Below are 24,384 nucleotides of genomic sequence, written 5' to 3'. Positions count from 1 at the left end.
AGGAACAGCTGGTGGCACCATCTGACTGAAGACAAAGCTTGTGCTCAGCAAATGCAGAACGGCTCACCTGGAACAGGTGTGTGATCCCGAGACTGGGTCAACAAAAATAACGCTTCAGCGCCTCTGCCTCCAGCCAGTTCCTTACGTGTTGGACACACGCCTTGGGAACCACTCCGACATTATTAGCATCAGAAACAGTTGCTGTCTCAGGGCATCAGGGCTTCCCTCGGATACACCGCGGCAGCGGGGAGAGGAAAGCGCCTCTGTCCTGACCTTGTGCATCCACAGCACACGGCTCTCTTGGGGTTTAAAAGAAGAGTTTTGTTCTGCAAAGAACACTTTTGGGATTCCCATATGGGACCTTTTACCACCTAACATGTAGGGCCTTTTCAACTTCTGATAATGTGACAGGATAAAACTGGGGAGCGGAAAAGCAGGGGCTGATCTGTAAGGGAACAGGTCACCTCTTGCTAGGCTGTGGTGAAGATTGCCTTGCTGGTCTTTGACAACATGAAACAACATTTTCAGGAATGGTTACTGCAGAAAATATCTGCCTTGAAAGCTCAGGGAGGAGTGCCACTATTTCATTTAAACCATCGCAGGCCAGAAACCACTGGACAGTCACCTGTAAAATGTCCCTCCTGCTGTTCGGTGTCACCGCTGCCCTCGATCTGCAGCCACTGCTGCAGCCAGTCTGCACAGTTCAGGCTGTACCCTGCACGTCCCTCTGCCACTTTGATTTAGGCTCCCTAATTACAATTAGAAAGAAATTAACCTGGCATTGGAGCAAAGCAGGGGGTCGGGAAGGGTCCATGGCGGGGCCAGGGGAGGTGGGTGGCAGCTCATCTGCTGCTGTGGATGATTCATGGTAATGTCTTCCCTCACCTCCCCCACACCTCCCAAACCCGCCGCACACGTAAATCGAAGCTGCCTTTATGTATCAGTCACAACCCAACATTTCCACTCCAGATTTTCTGTAATCTTCCAGCAAGTCTGAAATGTTCCTCAGGAGTAAGCAGGATCAACAGCTTGGCAAACGCTGGTGTGCTACAGAGATCGGGCAGCCATACTGAGTGGAAAAACTGACGTTAAGGCTGCTGTGCGTGCTATCAGCAATGAAAACCTGGGGATGGGACATTTTTTGGGGTCCCAGTGCACACCACAGTGCAGGAGGGACATCTCTTCCATCACTGGTCCAGCCAACTCCCAAAAACTGCCTGCCCCACTTAGGAACTGGTAAGTGTTGGTATTAATGGGCATTAAAATTATTCTTAGGGCAATAGGATCAAGTAGGCTTATGCTATATTTCCCATGTGAAGATCAAAGAGCTAAAACATCCTGTGTATCCTTTCAACAACAAACTGTCATGTGGCTGTAGGCAGCAGACAAGCACCTGGGCTCTCAGACCTGCACATGAAGAACCAGTCACCCTGCTGCTGCTCGGGAAAGTCATTAAAAATACCCGTCTTTATCTACATATTTCAGACATGAAATGACATTTACCGTCTTTCCATTCTCTTGTTGCTGGGTTAATGATGCCAAAGAGCTCATCATTGGTGACTGCCTTGGGGTTGAGGTCTGTCCAGACAGGACGTCGCTTCATTATCTGGTAAGTCCTGTTCAGGGATCTCATCACCTGAGACTTGCCCGCGCCCGCGTTACCCACCACGCAGACAGAGTGCCGGACCGTCAGCAACTCCTCCAGCTGCACCACCTGAGAAAAACACTCCCAAATTTTAGACAAAGATGCCAAACTGAAGTTCAGGTCTATAAAATAGGTCCCACTGGGCCACCTCTTTAGAAAGACGTGACCCTGAGACACAAGCAGATTTGACAATTGAGTTTGGTCCAGCCACTCTAATCACAATGGGTGAAATCCTCAGCCTGCAGATAAACTTTCAGCGCTGTTTATACTTGACAACCACCACCTGATGAGGCCCTGCTCTCCAGGGGCTACACTTTCATGAGCCTACAAAAGTTGGCCCCTTTGGAAGCCCAGAGACTGATCCAGTGCTGACTTCAGGAGCAGGTGCAACTGCCTCAGACCCAGCACAGCTGACTGCCCTCCAGCGAGATCTGCCTGCAAGGACAATGCTGTGCAGAGCTCTCTTTGTAGAAGCAAAGCTGTTTGAGAAAACCCAAATGATTTGATGGCGATGTGGGTGTAGCAGAAGATCTCTTGGTCTTACTTTGAGCACAAAGTTGTCCTCAGCCTGCAGCCGGAGGTCCAGCACAGCCTGCCTCACAAACGACTCAAAATTCAGGTCACGCTTCCGAGGCACATCCAGTGCAGGGAATAGATCCCCAATCAGCCCCATAAACACCGGCACATCATCCGTCACAATCTTGGGGATGTTGAAGTCACGAAGAGAGCGCATCAGAACCTGGTCTTCGGGTCGCTCTGGGTCATCTCGCTTGAGGGAGCCAGCAACAACTAGCACTGACTTAATGGCACGCAAGCCCCAGTCGTAGTGATCCTACACCAGAGGAAGAAAAAAAAAGAGGCATGAGTTTATGCTTAGACAGCACCATGTAGGGTGAAGAACCACCATTCCCAAACTGCCAGACTAGTAAGCAATGAAAATACATCTAAATCTGTTATTTGCATTGTGGCCAGAGACCTTCTCCAGCCTGAGTGACCTGGTTTCCATCTCAGTAGGTGAGATTCCCGTCAGGGACAGTATTAAAGAGTCAAATAATTCAGCTGTTCAGACCATCACATGGGCTCACAGTTGGCAGTAAGACAGCAGCAGGATTTGCACTCCAGAGACCAAAGCAATTTGTTTCACCTAAACCATAAAGCACCTATAGCAAGGCCAGCCAGCCCCCTGCATCTGCAGGAGCCACCAAGGTGAAAGGCTTGTGAGTCCATTATGAGGCCCCAAAGACCCAAGTTTCTCCACCCTGCCCATCACAAGATGACAAGCCTGTTTGGTCTCAGAGGAGGTCCAGGAATAAGGGGTCAGTAAAGACATTGCTGAAAAAGTACCACAAAACGGCATGAGAAGAACTCTCAAGCCAACAAACAACTGTTCATATTTCTGTCCTGTTAACACCCTCCAGAGCACAGCTCGACAGCTGACTGCTCTGTGTGGGAGGCCATGGCTTCCACCAGGCCCCTCAAGGCACAGCACCAAGTTTCTGCGACAGAGCATATCCCACCCAGCCTCATGCTGGCACCGCCAAGATCAGGTTTGGATCATCAGGAATCCTGATTCAGGTCTCCTCTGGACCCAGCTTCGATCTACACAAATAATGACAAGGAAAAATCTGATTTGCTTTGCACTGACAGTAACTCTAACAAGACCTGGAACCAGCCTAAGGCTGAACTCAGAGAGGGACACCATAAACCCTTTGCAGGCAGGAGAATCAATAGGAAGAGACTGGAAAGCAAAAGGTCACTGAATACTACCCCAAACATGGTGTCATTTAAACTCACTGAAAGGTCTCCCATTAATGCAGCTGGTCAAATGCTTTTGTCCCTGCAGATGCTCCAGTAAAGCAGTCTGAAAATTTTATTGCTCCGATGATCACCAACCCTCTCCTCCCCCAGCAGCCAGTGCAAATGCAGCCATTAAATAAAAGCTGTGAAACGTTAGCCATGGAGCTGAGCAGCACAGTGCCATGTTTCTGCTGATTTTGGAGATTCATCATACCACTCAGCCACAGAACCAGGCTCACCTGCTTGGACAGGAGCTCTTTGCAGAGTTGGTAGAGAGTAATGAACTTCCTGGCTAACACCCGGGCCTCGATGAATCCCTCAGCCACCAACATAATTTCACAGATCAGCTCAAAGTCTGGCACAACCATCGCACACGGCCTAAAATGACAGGTGAGGAGGCATTGCAGAACAAGTATTTCTTGACTACAGGTCTTACAGGCAGCGCATTTGCAGCTTCATCTTCTAGGCCTTCTTTTATGAGCCAGGTCACCCTCTGCCTTCCCCATGACAAGGGACAGAGCTGCTTTGCCCTGCCTGTGCGTGCCCAGACCCAGGCCTGTTGTGCAAGGCTTAAACTACCTGCGAATGCCCTGTGCAAGTGAATTCCCCAAGGACATGAGGTCGAGCCTGGATGTTCCAAAAGACAGTTTCTGCCAGGTCACAAACCCTGACCTGGACTCACCTGAAGAGAGCTTTTAAATTCTCAGGTAGCTCTGTTCGCCCTGCGTAACCAGGGTTCATGGTGATGAAAATGCCTACTGATGGTACTAAGTTGATGTCTTCTCCAAGAAAATGGAAGGATTTCTTCTTCTCCCGTATTGCATCCTGCACGCTCTTCACCTAGAAATCAAGACAGTACTATAGTATCAGCGTTCACTTATGAAAAACACATCAGACAACGGTGCTTCCTTCGTTACTCTTGGCCTCGTGACAAATGGGGCTAATCACTGTTTTATTTTTTACCGGCAGCATAAAGCTTTATACACTGTTTGGAGTACATCAGCATGGCAATATCAATTTCCCATCTCAGTCAAACTCTGGCAAAGCAGAAAAAAGAGCTGAAGAGAGTGGAAAGTCAAAATGCAAAGGAGTTGCAAGACTTCACACCTTTGCTCCATGAGACAATGATGAACGTGGGTCAGGAAGAGCAACTCAGGAGCGGGAAATGTCCCCAGCACTGCCTGCATTCACCTTGGCTTTTGACATCACCTGTGGGACACTGCTCAGCACATCTCACAGCAAAAACACCACCAGAGGCTCCACCATCTCTGAACCAGCCAGCCCAGCAGAGGTCTGATGTGTGAGAGAGACACAGGGCAGTACAGGTATCCACAACACAGCCAACACCCAAACGCACTCCCCAAAGTCTATCACAATATGGGCCCATTATTCCCTTTACCCATCTCACCTCTCCCCACACAGCGTTGCTCTTCAGGACATCCCAAAACCCTCCTGTGCCTGCTCCGTTCCCTGACCAGGCCCAGAGAAGGGGTAGCACCTCCCAATAAGCTTGGCCTCAGCTCAGTTGTAAACTGACCACTTGATATCACTTTTAAAGATTTTGGGACATCAGACGTTTGATTTAAAACCAAAACCAGAAGGCAGAAGCTGTAAAACCTCTCCTAACACCTTCACTCACTAATATTATATTGTTTTTTATATTTGCCTGATTGCAGCTTTGTTCTGCTCATTCCTCTCCTTCCGAAGAGTTCACCTCTCTGCAAACAGCACCTCAGCGAGGGGCAAATCTCTCTCTATTCACCGCTCTAACCTCACTACTGTTTGCCATCTCAAAGTAAAGCAATTAATCGAATTTTTCCCTGTAAGGAACCATATCGACATCAGCTGCATGAGTAAGACAGCCAATTAAACATCGCCATGGTAACACTCCTAATAGCAGCCAGGAGACACCATGATGGAATGACGGCCGTGCCGCTTTCTTCAGCTGCCACGCTCCAGCCAGGAGCGAGGGAACCATCAGCAGTTGAGTCATTCCTGGGCTTCTTTTGTTCAGCTTCCCTTTTTATTTCAAGATCCTCAAAGACTTTTTTTCAATGACAACTTTAAACTAGGACCTGACGGAAGAGAAATTGAGAGGGAATGATACATAAACTCTTGTACCTGCCTGGGGCTTCTCTGGGATGCCACATAAGGTACCAATTATGAGTGAAACAGATGAGAAGAATGAGGAGTTCATGGAGGGGTTAAGAACAATGTCTTTGACCGAAACATTTACAGAAGTGTAGAAACTTCTGAGCTTTATATCTTTCTATAACACTGAGCCCAAAAGGGAGTCCAGGAACAATTCAGCACCTCAATCAGATATTAGGATCCTAAAACACGCACTCAGCTGACAGTTGGATCCTGAAGAACTTGGGCACTTTGGCACCTCAGTTTTCTGCACTGAAGCCCCCCAAGGCTTCCCCTGTATAAAATAATGCCAGGTTTCCTCATGGGCTGGTAAGAGGAGGGGAAGGAGGACGCGAAGTGACAGATTATATATATAAGCACGAGAGCACAGGACTTTCTGGCACGATGGGGAGGCCAGTCTCCCTTCCAGCCCTTCTCCAGGGATGCTGCTGCGCTTCACACGAGACTCACCAACACAATGCACTGAGCAGCTGAACTACAGAGGAGATGAGAAACCATTCGCCAGGGGAAACACCCATGCCCAGCTGGGCACCGCTCCAATAGCTCTGTCCCAGGTTTAATCCCACGGTGTCAGGGTACCCTGGGCAAGCGCGCCAGCAAGGGCCGCAGATCTGCCCCAGATTCCAGCTCCCGAGTGTCACCAGCTGACACTGGCTTTTGGGAGCACCACGGGGCTGCGCACATTCCTCCAAGGAATGGTGCCAGTTGGCCAGGAATACCTTCCAAAGCCACTTGGCAGAGCTGTCGTTACAGACACCAGAACTAAATCCACAGCCATATAGTTTTGGAGACAGGTTAAGAAAATTAATCCTGAATGTATTCCCATTTCCTGAGTATGACACACAACCTGTGCCTGACCAGGGGTGATAAGGAACCCCCAGAAGTCCAGCGGATCTGCCCCAGACACCCCTCTTCCCCTCCGTGAAAATTATTCCCTACATTGCAGACTGAGCAGCCGCAAGTCAAGGCAGCTTCTCTGTCTTGAAACGATGTGCTGCAATTATCTCACAGCAGATTAATGGCACGAGTGCTTTCCTGAGGAGGAACAGGTACAGAGCCATGGTGCGTAGTGGTCTGGGAAAAGATGCTACAAAGAATTGTCTTGGCACAAATGCTGTAACTGGGGCAAGAAAAGTGACAAATATCTTTGCAGCACGTAACTGCGACATCTTGGCAGTGCTGTGATATTCATGTGATTAATCTTGAGATCTAATCCCACACCTGCCTATACACAGAACTGAAACCGGCAATATGCAATTGCCGTTTTTACCCTTGCTCCAAAGACTGCAGAATGGCTCTGCTCTGTTTGTATTTATTGATGAGTGTTTCTCCACTCACCTGTACAGCAACCACAGAAAGGACCTCAACTGAGATCCTGTTAAATTCATCAAAACAGCCCCAGGCTCCCGTCTGGGAAAGGCCTTTGTAAATATTCCCACACGACTGGAAAAACAAAACAAAAACAAAGATTACAGGAGTGAAATCATAAATGGAATCAACTCCAGCAAAAAATTGATTTTATTTCCCAGCCTGTTTATTTATAGCAATTTACAGTCTATTGTGGGTATTTAGAAAAGTGCATGGAAACAGCAGGCACAACTCAATTATAATATTTATAGCTCTGCGCAGCTTGCCACTTTATCTGCTAATTGCACTTTCTCGATATATCTGTGCACCAGTTTCATTTAAAGGTCACTTGTGCTGAATTACTGATGGCCCCGTTTCCTGGGAGAGCCCATAAGCTAAATGAAATATGATCCGAGGCTACCAAAATCACTGTACCGTGCCAGACTGGCAGAGAGCAAGACTCAGCCTAATGATTCAGTGCTCTGTAGCGGCTGAAGGTTCACTATGTTTTGGGTTTATTCTGGGAGAGGATCCTGAGAAAACCAGGACAGGTCCCTCCCCGTGCCAGGGGCTGCCAGGTCGCGAGCACGCCGAGAAGAAACGACCAGGGTCCAACTATCAGCACAGCCTTGGTCTCAACTGAACAGACCAACATTTTTGAAGAATTACACATGAAATCTAACTCCAGAAAGGAAGGGAAATGCATAATGAGGCAGAGAAGATAGTTCGGGTCTCTGCCTCCTGAAGAACCTTGTGCAAATCTTAGAGAAGGAACGGGAGGAGAAGGAAAAGGCATTCAGCTTAAAGGAGTGTAGCAGGGATTTGGAGAGAGGTGATCACAGAATCCCAGCCTGGTTGAGTTGGAGGGACCTCTGCAGATCCCCCAGTCCAAGCCCTGCTCACGCAGGGTCACAGAGCAGATCACACAGGTGGGTCCAGGCGGGTTTCAATGTCTCAGAGAAGGAGACTCCACACCCGCTCTGGGCAGCCTGGGCCAGGCTCTGGCACCTCCCAGCAAGCAAGTTTCTGCTCATGTTCAGACGGAGCCTCCTGTGTTTCAGTCTGTGCCCGCTGCCCCTCACCCTGGCGTTGGGCACCACTGAACAGAGTCTGGTCCATCCTCTGACAGCCACCCTGAGATATTGATCCCATTGATCAGATCCCTCTCAGCTTCTCTTCTCCAGCTCAACAGCTCCAGCTCTCTCAGTCTCTCCTCACAAGAAAGAAGCTCCAGACCCCTCAGCATCTTTGTAGCCCACTGCTGGACTCTGTGCAGTTATTCCTTCTTAAACTGGGGAGCCCAGAACTGGACACAACTCCAGATGTGGCATCACCAGGGCAGAGCAGAGCGGAAGGAACAACCTCCCTTGACCTGCTGGTCATACCTCTCCTAATGCACCCCAGGTACCATTGGATTACTCTCATCCTTCAGGTTTGCTCGGGCCCTGAGCATCCCCAGCCCCATGTGACCGCACTGCAGCCGAGGTGGGAGCCATACCTTGTAGTCCATCTGCTCGGAGCAGTTAAACACGTACACCATGATGCCCAGGGCTCGCCCCAAATCTTTCGTAGTCTCCGTCTTGCCAGTGCCCGCAGGGCCTGCAGGTGCTCCGCTCATGGTCAGGTGCAGTGACTGGGTCAGGGTGATGTAACATCTTTCACAGTGAATGATGAATGAAAAAAGGAAATACGTCCAATAGGTCAACTGTGGGCTGCAGGGCAATAGCACTAGAGCATTGCACTCAGCAGAGCCTCTCCTCTGAAAAGCTGTACGTGAGCAGGGGTCATGTCTGAGCTGAAAGCCTTCTTGGCATTAATTACCACCTCTGCTCAGCTCTGTTTTCTCCAAGAGATACTCATCTTCCACCAAGGTCTGCCCAAACCTCTTCATGTCCAGCTTGTGTTCTCTCTGGATCCTCATACAACTCATGGATATTGGGCACATCTCAGGCAGTATGAGAAAAGGACAGCTTTTCTGGAAGACCTGTCACTGACAGAAACCTGCTCAGGTGGCCTATGAGTGAACCCAACTCAAAGCTGCAGCAAGTCCCAAAGTTTCTCCATCATGTTGATGATGGACACTGGGGTGGTGTCCACATGTGAGTATCTATACTACCTGTATAAGCCACAGAGGTGTAGTCAATATAGCCAACAAAACCTGATGATACCTGGGGGCTTGACGCAGCTGACTAACACAGGTGACTAGAGCCACCTGAGATGCTCTTGGTTGCTGAAATGTCACATAGGGTGGAGAGATATGACAAGGGGTCCATAGGAGACTTTTACACTTCTGGATTGGCAGCTGGAAGCCAGGTGGGACAACACAGAGTATCTCAAGTAACCCTAGGTGTCCCCACTGAGGCAACCAGGTAGATGTCTGCTTCAAGATGGGATGAAAGCTCTCTAGACTCACCAGCTTTATGGACTGTGGACATCTTGTGCACAGGAAGACACCCACAAGTGTTTTAATGTGTGAGCTGAATCCCACCCAGGGATCTGATGTACAAATTCCCCAGAGGGTACCACCAAAAACCAGATAAGAGTTAGAGCTCGACCACTGGAGTGCTGGGACATGGAGACAGAACAAGAGGGATACAGGTGTCTGAACTAAATCCATCTTTGGTTGGCATCTCTCTCTCTACCTGTGTGGCAAAGCCCAGCTATGACATTGTGTCCCAGGGACTTACCTGTCGGTCAGCGGAGTGATCACAAGCCGAGGGGTATTGCCAAGGTATTCACAGGAGTACAGGAACTGGGCGTCACAGATGTTGGCAAAGCAGTGCCGTTCCTCATCTGACCATCTGTGCCGGAGCTGTGACAGCCAAATGAAGGCCTGGGCATTGTCCACCTGCAACACACCCACAAACACCATCACAGGAAGGCCGGGGATGCCAGACACATGCAGCTCGGGGGCCAAAATAGCGACTGCTATAAAATTTTCATGGGGGATGACTGGTCCTCACTGCAAGGCAGGTGTGGTGAGGAAGGCCGCCTCCTTGCAATGCGGTGAGAAATGTCACCTCCCCATCTCCCATCAGTAAAGGGGAGGAACCAAATTAGTGACCACATTGGTGGGAGAGGAAAAAATTAATGGCCAAGAGAAAGAGCCTTACAAAAAGACTCCTGAATAGATTTAAGAAGCAGCAAGTCATGAAGAAGGTCTCATAATGCAACCAGAGTGAGAGAAGGAGCAGAGGCCATCTAGACAAGGAAGAGGTTGCAGACAGCACCAAGGAAACAGACTGGGGACAGGTGGACAAAGACAGGCATGGCCAGCGCTCTCTGCACAACCAGCAGGCAGGTCCAGATGCATCACTTCACCCCAGGCTGGACCGAGGCACCACTGAGCCCAGCTGAGCCTTGAAGACAGAAACCCTGTGAGCAGCCTGGCTGCCTCTGAGATGACACAGATGAGGGAAGAGCCACAACCCAATACATTCAGGGCATCTTCCCACCCACCTGCAAGGCTAAACACTTGGCATGGTGTCAGGGACAGGGGAGTAGTGTGGGAGAGGTGTTGCAGGAGAAGGGAGTCCCACATAAGTCCCTGTGGCCCCACACCAGACAAAGGACGCTACAAAGAACAAAGCTTGAATGCTTTTTCTTACTTTCTAAAGTCAAAACTGAGACTGAGTCCAGCAGCCTCCCAACACACCACCATCATCCACCAGCACATGTCTTGGCACCAGGACGCAGTGCCGCGCTCTCACTCCTGGTGTGAATCTGCAGCAACTACAAGTTGGTGTTGCAGGGCCATGACACAGCACAGCTCTGCAGGCTTACAGGGGCTTTCTGCACACTTACTACAAACATTGTAGAAATAAATTTAGTCATACGCCTCCCACTGAGACCGGCAGTGATCTGAATGGCCAGTGGTTGGGCCCCCTGAAGCCCCCTCTCCAGCACCCACAGAACTGTGCTGAACTGCCAACACCAACCTTCTGTGCTATCATCTTTGCCACCACATCCCGAGCATGCACGTCGATGGTGCAAATGGTCATGATTTTCTGTCTGTCGCCCTTGGAGAGCTGCCCGATCAGCATGGTAACGAGGGTGTTCAGCTGGGTCACTTGCTTCTTGTGCTATTCCTTCATCGCATTCTCGTAGCCTTCCTCCACCCTGGCAAAGGCAATCCCAACCTCGGCTGTCCACCAGATCTGGGTGCAGCAAAGCGCCACCTAGGGAAATAGGCTGGTTCAGTATCAGGGAAAATACCAAAGCTTCCTTATGTTCAAGAGTGTCGGATCCACAGGGAGATCAAGGATGAAACATCCGTGACATGAAATTAAGTATTTTTTCATACAGTAGTCACAGCAGACAGTACAACAAGGATCTGCTCCATGACATTCATTTAAAACACCATATCAGTGATAGACACATTTAGCAGCTAGTTTTAAGTAAATCAGCACCTTTCACATGCCTGACACAGCAGAGGAGGAAGAGTTGGAGACCACGAGGTTGTCAGAGGTGCATCTGAGGGGCTCTTCACTCTTATCAGGCCTCACCACTTTGCCTTCCTGCTGCACCTCTCACTGCTCTGGCTGTACAGACTGCACTGCCCAAGCCCCTGGGCTCTGTCACCCAACCAAGAGCCCCAACCAGAGCATGGAGCTCAGCCTGAAAACTCCATCAGGAGACCGCCAGGATAAAGGACAACTCATCCTCCCTCTCTCCTGGATAGCAAGGTGGAGGCCAGAAACATGCCTGTCCACAGCTGCTGAAAGAAGGGAAGGGCAGGACTGATGGGGAACCCAAGAGCTACCTTTCCACGAGCCAGCCTGAGTGGTGATAAGAAGCAGTGGCAGATACCTGGGCAGGATAGTCAAAGAGCCATTGTTCCCTTGGTTTTTCCTCATAAGCCATGACGGCTTCTGTCATCTCATCTCTCACAGTAGCCCTCATGCTGTCTAGTACATGACTGAGCCAGACTTCAACCTGGAAAAGAGATTAAATCCCAGTAACACATTTGCTCTTCTTAAGTGCCTTTGGTAATTAGTGAAGATAGGAAATGAGGCAAGCATCTCAGTTCTCTTTAGACTGGACATGAGGGAAAGGTTCTTCACCCAGAGGTGCTGGACACTGAACAGGCTCCCAGGGAGGTGTCACAGCCCCAACCTGACAGTGTTCAAGGAGAGACTGGACAGCGTCCTCAGACACACGGGGTGACCTGTGGGGTTGTCACTGCAGGGACAGGACTTGGACTCCATGATCCTGGTGGGTCCCTTCCAGCTCAGGACATTCTATGAGTTAACCAAACCTCACAGCCTCCTTCAGACTGGGTAGATTTGGCTAATTCTGGTACTGTAGGATTAGCATCTACTTCCAGACACCAAGAACAGAAGACAGATTTTTTTCTTGAACTCTAGCTACAGGAGGAACCAAAATGAACTCCGTCAATGAATAATTTGGCCAGGTGTGTTCCACCTCCAGGCCATGACAGAATCCCTGGTGGGATGTGGGCAGTCTGCCAGCAGCAGAAGAAAGATGCTGCCAAACTTGGGAACACAATTCCTGCTGAATTTCATATTTCACAGGCAAAGCCCTCAACAAGAAGACAGACTGAACGCAGCAAGCTCCATTGCTGGGGAGCTCAGTAGCCGGTATTACGTACTTTAGCTTCCTGTAACAGACCATGCAGAAAGGTGAAACTACCAGGATAGATAAGCTGAGCAGTAGCTTGATTCTTACATTTCATACTTTCACTCGTGGTATGAAATAATGAAGACTTGAGAAACAGGTAAAAGGCCTTCTCCTGCCAAACACACCCGTGCAGAGGTACTATGGAATAGCTTAGTCTCTTTTCAGTCTGCATCCCCTCCCTCACCGAGGATATTTGTAGCAAGCTTTAAGACTAACCTTCAAAAGGTCTTAGAAAAAATCAAATTGAAAACCTAGTCAGAAAAATGGCACAGCTCTTTCTCTCACAGTGGACTGCGACATCCACGTCCCCCCTTAGTGAGGACCTATCCAGAGTGACACGAAAGGTTGTGGTGTAAGGAGGTACTAAATCACCACCTCTTCCAGCTTTTCTCATGCACCAGGGGAGAGCAGTGAAGCTCTATGACGTCTTGGCAAGGGATCTCACACGAGGGGCAGGGGAGCAGACTCCACCGGACAGTTCTGATAGACAAGGACTTCCCTCTCACCTGCCCACTGCAGTCACAGGCTCGCTGAAGCTGACGTACTCCTCCTCTCTACTGTACATTCCCAGGCCAACCTTGGTTGGCTTTTGCTCAGAGTCCAGCTGGAATTTCATCCTGGCCAAGCTGTCAAAGAGTTTGGAAAGATGACGTTGCACCTGCAAAACGGGTTGTGTAAATAAAGCAACCGAGATAGGACGAGCGGAATGAAGATCGCTATACATGTCACAAGCAAAATCATGTTAACAAAATATCTTGCATATTTAGGTAGCACCACATCTTCTCAAATGTGGCCAACATACTGCCAACAAAAGCCTCTTGCTGTCTCTTGTAATACTTCCACCTATTTCTACGTAATTTAGAAAACAGACATGCCTTAATAAATCATGTTTCTCCATTGGGAAATCTTCCATACAGAGCAAAAGCATAGAAAACATTGAAACACCTCATGACTCCTACCCCAAATTTCCCTACATGTAGTGATGAGAAGTCTGTAGCCATTTCTCCACCTCATCCTATTCTCAGCACAACGTGGAGTTTTCTTCACTATGAACTTTCCTGGTTTTCCACTACTAGAAACTGATTTTGTGCTAGTGAAATATCCTAAATTCTCTTTCATGGAGAAGAAAGATCTTTATTTCTGCCTAAGACCTATGATAAACAGCCCAGACCTCCTATAGAACAACCATGTTCACCAAAAGCACTCTTCCAGAAGGAAAAGAATAATTCAGTTCTTTCCTGTTCACCTCCATCTGAGTCTGCAAAGCCAACAGGGAGATGCTGTGGGCTCTCAACATCAGCATCTGCCTGCTGGGAGCTGAGCAGGTCACCAGCACTTCTTCCAGACCACTGCGTAACACACAACTGCATCACTGCGCGCCCCACGCCAATGAAGGTGAGATTCTCCTAGGATTGACGTCCCCACAGAAAGGGGAAGCTCCCAAAGCAGTCCCAGACAGGAGCTGCCTCTCTCAATTACAGCAGAGAGGTAGAAAAACTCCCATAGGGGAGATGAGAAATGAGGGAAAGGGACCTGGGGGTCCTGGGGACAGCAGGGTGACCATGAGCCAGCACTGGGCCCTTGTGGCCAGGAAGCCAATGGTACCTGGGGTGGGTTAGAAGGGGGTGGTCAGTAGGTCAGAGAGGTTCTCCTGCCCCTCTGCTCTGCCCTGGTGAGACCACATCTGGAATATTGTGACCAGTTGTGGCCCCTCAGTTCCAGAAGGACAGGGAACTGCTGGAGAGAGTCCAGCGCAGCCACCAAGATGTTGAAGGGAGTGGAGCATCTCCCGTATGAGGAAAGGCTGAGGGAGCTGGGGCTCTGGAGCTGGAGAAGAGGAGACAGAGGGGGGACTCATTCATGTTTACAGATATATAAAGGATGAGTGTCAGGAGGATGGAGCCAGGCTCTCCTCGGTGACAACCAGTGATAGGACAAGGGGGAATGGGTTCAAACTGGAACACAGGAGGTTTCACTTAAATTTGAGAAGAAACTTCTTCTCAGTGAGGGTGGCAGAGCCTGGCCCAGGCTGCCCAGGGAGGTTGTGGAGTCTCCTTCTCTGCAGACATTCAAACCCCCTGGACCCCTTCCTGTGGAACCTCAGCTGGGTGTTCCTGCTCCATGGGGGGATTGCACTGGATGAGCTTTCCAGGTCCCTTCCAACCCTGACATTCTGGGATTCTGCGTGAGATGCCCAATGCTCTGATGCTTTCAGAGAAGGAAGGGTGGAGGTGGATTTGTCCATCTAATTCTGACTCACTGACTCACAAAGAACTACAACCCTCCCTCTCATGAGCTGTGCTGCAAGTGGACGCAGCTTCTCACACACATACAAGCAGGGCCAAACCCTGGGAGGTGCTAAGTGACTCTGAGAAGCACAGGGCACTCAGCATCCCCCCAGATCACAGAATCATTTTGGGTGGAAGAAACCCTCAGGATCAAGTCCAGCCATACCCTAGCTCTGGCACTAATCCATGTCCCTAAGAACCTCGTCTAAATGTCTTTTAAACCCCTCCAGGGATGGTGACTCCAGCACTGCCCTGGGCAGCCTGTTCCCATGCCCCACAGCCCTTTCTGGGAAGAATTTTTTTACAATATCCAATCTGAACCTCCCCTGGCACAACTTGAGGCCATTAAGCGTATCTTGAGGCCATAAGCTTATCTCTTTTCAAACCGTAAGTAAACCGTAGAAACTTTTTCTTACATGTAGAAGCTTCTGGTCACAAATCCCCAGCTGCCCCTTCCCAGACCCTGTCCAGTCTGGAGGGTTCGGACACAACCCCAGCACTTGCTGCGATCCTGCTGCCAGAGCCCGAACGCACCTGAATCTGCACAAGTTCAGCGCCCAGTTCACGAGGATAATGTCATTGTGTATTTAATCCTCCTTTAGGAATCATCAGACTCTGAAACTACATTGGGAAGGCTGAGAGTGTATCTATGTATGATACTGCTTGACATTTACTTTGATTTTACTGCAAATACTTTTGAATAACAGAAAACACCAGGAATTTCTTCTTACTCAACAGAGCATTTCAACACAGTATCTTTGCTTCCTGTGTTTTTTTTTTCCTCTTCATTTTAAATATCAATCAACTATGTATTTATGATACTCTGTGGGCTGAAATCACCCAGCAGCAGACACAGATAGAAGCAGCGTTAAAGGTTAGAGGGAAACAACAGCATTTCCAAATACACATGCAAACCTGCTCCATTCCTGTGCTCACATCAATACTGAAAATGGTGGAAAGCCTGAAGAAAGTGAAAATACTCGCTACCAAAAGACAGAATTAGGACTTTGTTCATCATCCAACACTCGCCTTTTGCTGTGAACGTTTTGACTGGTTTTACGCACCAACCTCTGAATAAAAGATGCGTCCCAAACAAGGCCAAGCAGAGCTGTGCAGGGGTGGGTGGCAGCCCAAGGAAGTCCTGCCTTGGCCACAGCCACTGTCTGACCACCAGCTGTCTTACCTCTTCCAGGCTGTGTTCTGCTCTTCCCCTGTGAACAGGCCATCCCAAAGACCTTTGCATGGGGGAAGGAAGAAGTGGCTGACTAGCAGATGTCTCCTCTGCCTAAAAACAGAGACGTCTCCAAGCCCTCGGTTGTCGACACTGTCACATTTGAATGATCGGTCTGTGGCTCTTTCAACAACAGATGCTGTTTGCTGGCATCCCAGCTTGGGGAACCAAGCTCAGCAACAAGTTTTGGCTGAGATCCTCAAGAAATGGTTTCCCCCAACCTCACTGTATCCCAGCAGAAACAAACCCACTGTTTTTATGGTATCAAGAACATAGCTCTGCTCTGTGCAGTGCTTTCAGAACCATCTGCAAGCATCACCAGGGACAGATGGGACAACATACAGTGTGCGCATTGCCTTTCAGAGACGACAGATGAAGGCCAGCAGTGAAAGAGTTATTGTTAATCCAAGTGAGGGTGGGAGAAAAGGCACTCAAGAAAGGATAAGCTACAGCTGAGTCCCTAGACAGCATCTTCCACCCTGACATTACTGACAGCTGGAAAATGTGAAGGTGACATAGTGCAAGGCTTACCAGCTGTGGGTTGGTGCCATTGGAAAGAATATCCAATAAATCTGCTGAAGAAACAAAGTAAAATCTGGGAAAGGCCAATCTTTTCATGTCCAAATATTCAGCCAAAGCCTTCTCACACAGGGACAACCTGGGGAGAAGAGCAGAAAAATAGAGCCCAGGACAGGCGGGTGAATATCCTTTAATGTGTCGTGCTACAGTTTGGGTTATCGAGCAGATTCTCCCCTCCCATGGGGAAACGCCAGACATGAGCTGAGCCTGCAGGCTGGTCCTTTACAGCATTTTCCAAATAGATAACAAAGCACATAGTAACTCATAGATCTCTCTCCACTCCCAAGGGTCAAACAGACAAAGAGTCAGAGAATCCTCACCAAAAAGCAGAAACACAGGTGGAAGAAGAGGCTAGAAAGGCTTTGCAGTCTGACTTACTGTTTTAGACAAGCTCTCAACTGCCACAGGTGATTTCACACTAGGATGAAAGTTTCCAAAACTGCTTTTATTCTAATGAGCACATTTTAAAGTCTGATTCAAACCTACTCAGCTTTTTGTGCTTGTGAAGCCTGAAAAGAAACTTGTTTGCTCCGTTCTAAAATGAATCTCTCAGTGTTTACATGTTAAACTGCTGCTGAGCTTTCAAAGTTCATAAATAACATGCAGTTAGTCCTCTGTGGGGAACACGGGCCTTATCTGTTTAGGAAGTAAAATTAGATCTCTATTTTAAATGGATAGTTATTACTGACACAACAGCTATCACGTTAACTTGTTAGGTGTGTTCCAGGTAGAGTAGCTCATATGTTAGGTGAGAACTGTATCCATCTCTGGACATTAAGGTCTTTCTCAGGGAGTTTAGTTATACCATCTGTGAAGGGTACACACACAAAGATAATTTTGTTAATTAAAGCACATGGGATCAGCTCTGCTGCAGATATCCCTGCTTGGACTGCTAAATAGATATTTAAGACACCAAATTTGGGGTGGCAGTGAGGCCACATGTTATTAAAACCAACTGAGTGCCTAGCTTTGTATGTGTGCAAATCAATATTCAAGATAAGAGTTTGCACACACGCAAAGCCAGAATCCACCTTGGGGGCTTCAGGGTGATGGATCATGAATAAAGAGACTCAATGTGTGAATGCAAAGAACGCACAGTCCAGAAGGAAAGCCTTGGAGCACAGGTTAAACCAACTTATTAGAGCTGATCCCAGTCTCTGACAAAATCCTGGGACTGAAGTTGTACCTACCTACTCTGAATGTCCTCCAGTTGTTGGGACAGACCTGGTTTATTGGTGGCCTCAACCACATTTGGGGTTTTCTGAGTTTCATAGGCCAGTTCTTTAAAGTCCGCATCAATCCCTTCAAAGCGTTTGGAGTCCTAAAAAGCAACACAAACATGTTCATGGTAAAACATGGATTTTGTGCTAAAGGTCTCCATCCTCTGGGTGCTGTCTTTGGGTTGAGGGGAAAACCTTCTGTCCAGTGCAGACAGGGACCCCTCCACCATTCCAGAATGGCTCTTCCACTGACTTGCCTGAAACTAGTCTGCAAACAGGCACTTGCCTTCTTGTCACTGTATCCCAAAGGGGTTGTGGATAAAGTGCTCCATGCAGGAGGCAATGTCTAGGACCAACCATTTTCATGGGATTTAATTCCCCTTGGAAAACCTCATAAATCTCTCTCTCCCATGTCCAGGTGAAGTACCAAGTTTCCCTGGCTGCAGCAGCAGGAGATGCTCCCACACCCTGGAAAGGCTCCCAGCCTCATGTGAGTGCACTCCTCCCCTCCTGCTACAGCACAGGAATCCCAACACCCATCCACAAAACGGGTATGATGACTCTTGTAGAGGAGAGCCCTTCCTTGCCTTCAATGAGGGTATGGAAACCCCACGTCAGCACCGGAGGCCCACATCAACAATTATGCTCCATATCTAACAGGGACTCTGAATTTCTGGAGCTAAACACTGAAGAATAAAGCAAGCTATGTTCAAAACATCTCTGCTCCTCCCTTCTTCCCAGGTCAGGCCTCCTAAGTGAGGCGGGACACTGAACAAGTGTTCCAAGCAGTCCAGGTAACACTTCCACGCTACCCTGTGTTCAGCCCCAGGAGCAAGGCTCCATCTGGAAGGTTGAGCCCTCCCTACACTCACGCCACAGATCCAGCTCCAGGTGAGCATCCCACAGCCTGTCAGCACATCCCCCCAGCCCTGGATGCATCCTGAGGGTGCTCAGCTACAGAGACTTTGAGCTTCAGTCTTTCTTTTACGGAAGAGAAGCTGCTGACTGAGCCACCAGTGTCCCTGGAGCCAAGAGGGCCCCGTGTCCTGGTGCATCCAGCACGGCACGGCCAGCCGGGCAGGGAGGGGATTGTCCCGCTCTGCTCTGTGCTGGGGCGGCCTCACCTGGAGCATTCACTGTGTGCAGGGCTGGGGACACAGGAGAAAAGGAGATAAAGCTACTGGAGGGTGTCCAGAGGAGGGACATGAACTTGGTGAAGGGTTCGGAGGGGAAACCGTATGAGGAGCGGCTGAAGTCCCTGGGTTTGCTCAGCTGGAGCAGAGCAGACTGAGGGCAGAGCTCATGGGGCTGCAGGTTCCTCAGCAGGAGCAGGAGGGGCAGGGCTGAGCTCTTCTCTGTGACAGTGACAGAGCCCAGGGAATGGCAGAAGATGTGCCAGGGAGGGTCAGTGGGACATGAGGAAAAGGTTCTTCACCCAGAGGTGCTGGACACTGAACAGGCTCCCAGGGAGGGGTCACAGCCCCAACCTGACAGTGTTCAAGGAGAGACTGGGCAACGTCCTCAGACACATGGGGTGAATTGTGGGGTGTCCCGTGCAGGGACAGGAGTTGGACTTGACAATCCTGATGGGTCCTTCCAAGTCAGGACATCCTATGGTTCTATGGTTCATACCACTGCCAGACAGCTACTGAGATGCAGACAGCTGCCCAGCAGGATGCAAATGTAAATCATGATGCAATTTCATACATGACATTAGATAGCTCCTGGATATTAAGAGCTTGCTGGCACATGGTACAGCCTCAGGGCACTGGTTATCAGCACCTGTATATATTGCCCAGTGAGCGAGGTGTGCCCAGAATCATAGAATCATTTAGCTGGAGGAGACCATTGAGATCACTGAGTCCAACCATAACCTAAATCTAGTACTAAACCATGTTCCTCATCTATACATCTTCCAGGGATGGTGACTCCAGCACTGCCCTGGGCAGCCTGTTCCAATGCCCCACAGCCCTTTGGGGAAGAAATTGTTCCCCAGATCCAACCTCAGCCTCCCCTGGCGCAACTTGAGGCCGTTTCCTCTGCTCCTGGCGCTTGTTCCTGGGAAGCAGAGCCCGACCCCCATGGCTCCAAGCTCCTTTCAGGCAGTTCAGAGATCAGAAGGTCTCCCCTCAGCTCCTGTTCTCCAGCTGAATCCCCCAGGTCCCTCAGCCGCTCCCATCACACTTGTGCTCCAGCCCCTCACCAGCTCCATTCCCTTCTCTCAACTTGCTCCAGCACCACAAGGGCTTTCTTGGTGTGAGGGGCCAAAAACTGCCCCCAGGACACTCAGCACAGCGTGCTCTCTGAAGCAGATGGAGGAACAGTCCAAGCAGAGCAGAGTGCAGGGTTGGAGACAGAACAGTGTGTTGTCCAGGGGTCAATGGGCTGCGCACATCCCCTCGTGGGTGTTCGTCCCACAGTGGTGCTGTCAGCGATGCTGCTCGTGAACAGGGACGGGGGTCACACAGCCAACTGTGGGTCACTCGTGAGTGAAAGGCAGGTTCCTCCACAGGGCTGCGAGTGGTCCAGCGGGGCCAGGAACAAGCTTGGAAGATTTTCTAAATAATCAAGAGAATAGGGAATAAGACTGGAAGCTGGACTCAAAGACAGCCCTGAGGAGGTCACAACCCTGAGGAGGGCATCAGTGACAACTCTGCTCAATTTTCTGAAGCTGAAGTGGGAGAAGAGCTGCTCTCCTGCTGCACCAGCACTGGAGGCAGGGAAGCGGATACTGCAAAGCTGCCTGGTCCAGCTCTGATTTGACAATTTGCACCATCTGAGTAATTATCTCCGTCTTCTCCCCTCCAAGGAAAGAGGGAACATGCCTGTATCACTGAAGGAAGCCAGCAGCCTCCTGCTCAGCCTCCAGGAACTCTGCATCTGCTGTGCAATGGTGGAGGGGAGGAAAAACAGTTTCTCAGCAGGGTTCAGGCACAACCAACAGTACAAAAACATCCTGGGGCAACACTGGGGAAACTGCTGTAGCATTAAGGGAGCCTCCAAGAAAGCAATGCAGCAAGAGAACAGTCCTGCTTGGGGGAACACGGCAATATAGACAACCTTCTTCTGTGTAATGGAGGCTCTTCTTCAACGCTTTCCACACAGGTAAATAGGATTTGGGATTTCATACCTTAGGAAGCTGTGCCCGTATATCTTCTGAGCCTATGAATATGCTCTCCAAGTGAGACCACGCACGCTGCACTTCGAACCAGAGAGAAATGACGGAATCTGTTGTGGACAGCTTCCTCTGCCATATGGACACTTCCTCCAAGAAGAAAGCAATACATTTGGATGTCATTAAATTCTGCAGCTGCACCTGGTTGTCTTCTAAAGTTTCTATGAGTTCCTCGTCTGACTTCAGCAACGGGATGTTCGTCCGGGGGTGAGGCTCATACTGAAACTCCATGGTGCTCCAAGTCATTTTTAGCTCCTTCAGGACTTTCTCCATACTCATTTCTCGTACCGCTTTGTCCACAATGCCACGAACCTCATCCTCAAAGTTATGGAGGTTGAGCTTCAGGAGGTCAGCCAGCGTGGTGTCCGAGTCCATCACAAACCTCACACCCGTCACCTGCATCAGCTGATTCCAGTGCCTTTCCCTAATGGCGGGATTTTGAAGTTCTGCCACAGCTTTCAGGGCCGTCAGCATGTTCTTCACCTTGCTGTCCAGCCCAGTGAAAGCATCCCACGCCCTCACCTCCTTATCCAAATTCCGAATCTCTCTTGCAAACTTTTTACACTCCAGATCCATGTTTTCCACGTTAATATCCGCCCATTTGGTGGTCTGCCAGTCATCAAGGCAAGTGCCCACAAGGGAGATCATATCCCAGAGCTCTTTGAGAAGACACAGCTCCTTTCGGCACTGCTTCAGTTGTTTATAGTCTGGCACTATGACTTCAAACAGACCAGCTGATTCATAAATCGAGGTCATGGCTGACTCCATTTGTTTAATCTCAATGTGCTTTGTATCCAGCAGTTGATAAGGCTTTTTGGGGTCAAACCTAGAAAGAAATGTTTATTCTTCATAAGTGATATTGTAACAACTTCTAAAGAAAACATAAAACAAATGGTGCCTCTGAGACACAAAGCAGACATGATACATCTATAGTACCCGTTGATGGTGCAGCCACATGGCACTGCTGACAACCCCTTTAAGCAATATTGTGCACTCAGCATCCAGATTGAATCTCTTGCTAACACCTTACAGTGTTTGCAGGGACAAAACACCCAGGGCATAACAGATACAACACCGTGAGCAGGTAGGAAATGTATGCAAGGGTTCAAGAACACATCCTCAGGACACTCCGAGATGATCCCATGAAGCTTCTCTTCCTCAGGGCTTCTCTGATGTTATAATTTCACTGTACCTGAATGGTGCTTCTTTCCGAAATCGCTCTCTGAACCTGTGTTGCTCAACATCAAACGCCGCACAGCTCTTGCGCACAACTGTCATTTCGTCCGCCTGCAGAGGAGCCACATGCTGCTTCACAGCTATCGCCAGCTTCTTTATATTGTTCCATTTTTCTGGCAGCTCCTGCAAGCAAAATTTAAATGACGGTAGGCAGTATTTGCTATTTGATATAAGATGTGACTGATCTGTTTATGGACAATCACAGAACAGGAAAAGCAACAGATTCCATGCCTAAGACTGCAACGAAGTTTTGTTGTGATGCAAAAGCTAAACACAATTTGGGATAAAACTTATCAGTTATCCACAATTTTGAAGACGAATGAAGACTGAGACTTTAAAACTGACTGCTCTGATTGCAAAAACATGTTAAATAACTTCAGAAGAAGGGTCCCAGACCAGATCCTGGGCTCCCAGGATGGCTCAGTGGTTGAGAGAGCACAGTTCTCCTGACACCGAGCCCAGCGGGACCCAGAGCTGGCTGGGGGCAGGAGGGTGGGCTGAGGATGCAAGTTCATCAGATCGTCCGGCTTCCCAGAGCTAATTAAGAAACAGAGCCTGGGAAATTTCCAGCCAGCTCTTAGAGCAGAAGATATTATGCCAGAAGGACTTCTACAGAGCTTTCTGGGGCAAATCCCTCCAGCCTGCCTGTATAATATTAGTACTAAATCAGACAGTTTCTTTCTCAGGACTGCATCCAAGCTGCTGGTGCACAGCACTGCTAACAATCCACCCTTTGCACCTGGGATTTTATTTAGAAAGAGATTTGATTTCTTCTCTTCTCACTAGACTTCTCGAGCCAAATCCTCACCCCAGACAGCGACACCAGCCAGGGCTCTGCTGTCCTCAAGTCCCACAGCTTTGCTCTCCCACTTCCCCAGGTACTGTGCCAGCCTACAGGAAAGACTTTGGGCTTCTTTTCATCCCAGTGCACATAGTTGAGAAGACTAATGGAGATGCACCAACACTATGCAAAGAAGCGAAATAACCTGGAGGCAGCAGAGGCGGCCAGAGCAGGGCCAGTCCCTCCTGAGGGGTCTCTTTCTGGCACTTCATGTTCCAGTCTCTGTAGAAATCACTATCCATGACCATAGCAGGGCACACATGGAGCTGCTTCCTTGTCCTTCTCATACAAACTATCAGCTCCAGCCCATCCATCTTCATGGCCATGGAGGGAGCGGTACCTGGAGGAACTTACTTTGGTTTTCCTACTGTGTACAGCAGTGAATGAATTATTCAACTATGTGTTGCTGTCACTTGCCAGAAAGAACGAAACTGTTTTGTTATCTCCTACACCTGAATGGCTGCCCTGCATACCTCATTTCTTCTGTCAGAAAAATAAATCAGTTGTTCAAATCTACACGCACAAACAGGCACCAAGCAAGCAGCTCTTGGGCAGAGGAATCAGCAGAGCTGGGTTCCCCATAGCACCATTTTTTATGCTGAACTGAAGCTGCTGTAGCAGCCAAAACATTCATTTAATGCAGCTCTTCTGTTTTTCAGGGTGTCTGTAGGAATCCAGTTATCTTTAGGACCCTTACCCGTGTCAGATTTGGTGATACAACCATCCGTGGATCACGGCTGCACCAGCAGAAAACTGGGGGATTGCTGAACCCCGCTCAGGTCCCATCCAAGCCTGCAGCAGAGGGAGGAACTTCTCCCCAAAAAGCTCTGCCTTAAACCTGGTGTCCTACACAGAGCCCTCTGCACACAACGCCCCGTGACTAAGGGGTATCCATCAGTACGCAGCCACACGCTCCTCCACCGTAACATGGTGACTGCTGCCAGTTCCCCAAGGCTGGCTGGGCATCCCACAGGCTTTTCCAACCTTCACCTCATGGTCCCCTGTCCAGAAATGAGAAGAATTCCCCAAAGAAAAATTGATTCATCAGGGCCAGATGTGGAAAGGTGCTGAAATACTTTCATAACGTGCTCCCAGTGATGTCCTTTGGGTCAAGCAGATTGGGTGTTATAGACCTAGTGGAGGACTGAAGTCCTATGAGAAGGCGACTCCTCTGCCAACATTATCCTTCCCATCTCCACAGTTGCCAAGAACTGGCTTATTTAAAAATAATTAT

General features: G+C 49.2%; 1 pseudogene; it reads right to left on the bottom strand.

Annotated features, from left to right (window-relative positions):
• LOC136115891 (dynein axonemal heavy chain 9-like) overlaps positions 1-24,384 on the bottom strand; it is a 91,226-nt pseudogene that overhangs the window by 34,722 nt on the left and 32,120 nt on the right.

Source organism: Patagioenas fasciata, chromosome 34 (assembly GCF_037038585.1).
Source record: "Patagioenas fasciata isolate bPatFas1 chromosome 34, bPatFas1.hap1, whole genome shotgun sequence".
NCBI classification, from domain to species: domain Eukaryota; kingdom Metazoa; phylum Chordata; class Aves; order Columbiformes; family Columbidae; genus Patagioenas; species Patagioenas fasciata.
This window is presented reverse-complemented; position numbering and strand designations above follow the sequence as displayed.